We start from the raw sequence: 1,438 nt of genomic DNA, 5'->3' as shown, positions 1-1,438 counted from the left end.
CCAAGGATTTCTCCTTTTTGAACACTGATATGTCACCCATAATGTTGTGTGCATTTTTGAAAAAAAAACAACAACAAAAAACTGCTCTTACCCTGCTAATTGAACCTTCACATTTCACTTTACTGCTTTAAGTGCAACAAATGAAGATTGGCCACTTGAGGCATGAAACTTCCCACACTAAAATGACAGGCTTCTCATTTATTTTGTACAACCCCTGTATATATTTACTAAGTAGTAAACTCAGACTACAGGACTGACCAAAATGCAGTAAGTTAGGGAGTCAAAGATGTCTATAACTGGCTATTCAAATTGGCGGACATTCATGCAGTCTATGAAAAGTTTTTATTTCTAAGAATACTCAAATCAATGGTATTGGTAAGTATTCATGAAAAAAATAAATTGTGAATGCAATTTGTGAATGGCAGCAGAAATTCTGGAAATAAACTATTAAAAAAGTGAAATAGGCCTACTCCACTACCATTAAACTGAATAGTGTTACTTCACAATACATCTCTGCAGCCAGGACACGATTTAGAGGTGTGGGTTTCACTTTGGGAGTTTCAGTTCTTCTTTAGTGTTCAATGTGGGGCAAACCACATAGGCCTAGTTGACAGTTAGCCTAGTGTGTCACATGACTTAAAGGAAGTGGAGCAAATGACTTCTTTCATATAGGCTTAACGATTCTGTGTTACTCAGACTTAGTTACAACACTGGAACTAAGGAGGGACTTGGATTTTCTAAAATGATTGTGATCCATGCTCATCTATAGCCTACTGTGTTTGATTGCTTGGGTATGGACCCTCTTCTACAGGTAGGTTGAATACAATTTAAATTTGTTTGTCCACTGCATGGATATCTTTGTGTGATGTTAATGAATCATGAATGTGATAGTTATGAGTCTATATGAGCCTAATCTTTGGCACTATACCTATTATGCAATGTTGTGTTATTTCAAGAAATCAAAATACAGTGCTTATGTTACATTTTGGAGTGTGCATGTCTGAGTGGTTGTGTGTGTATGTTGAGAGTAGGCCTATGTATTCATGACAGTATCCCTGTGTGAATGTATATTGCACTTTGATGTCTTTGTGTTTGTCCTTGCGTACTCTATTGTAGATGTTTTTGTTTTCATGTTGGCTGGAAACTTGTTTGATGGTGGTGGAAACAAATTTCCCCTTGGGGACAATAAAGGCAATCTAAAAACCAACATGTTCAATGAAGTTCAAGATTCGGTTAGCAGTCACTAGTGTCACTGAATACAAACTTATAACATGCTATTAAGTGGAGGGACTATTGGAGCACAGTGTAGGATCGGCAATGCATGGGCAGCTCATACCTAGGGCTGAGCACTGAATTTTTCGGTTCCGTTTCAAATTCCAATGGCTTTGTTTCAATGCCGTTTCCTGACAGTGCCATTTGGGATTCGGGATGACGATTT

The sequence above is a fragment of the Engraulis encrasicolus genome, chromosome 16 (assembly GCF_034702125.1).
Source record: "Engraulis encrasicolus isolate BLACKSEA-1 chromosome 16, IST_EnEncr_1.0, whole genome shotgun sequence".
In the NCBI taxonomy this organism is placed as follows: Eukaryota; Metazoa; Chordata; class Actinopteri; order Clupeiformes; family Engraulidae; genus Engraulis; species Engraulis encrasicolus.
This window is presented reverse-complemented; position numbering follows the sequence as displayed.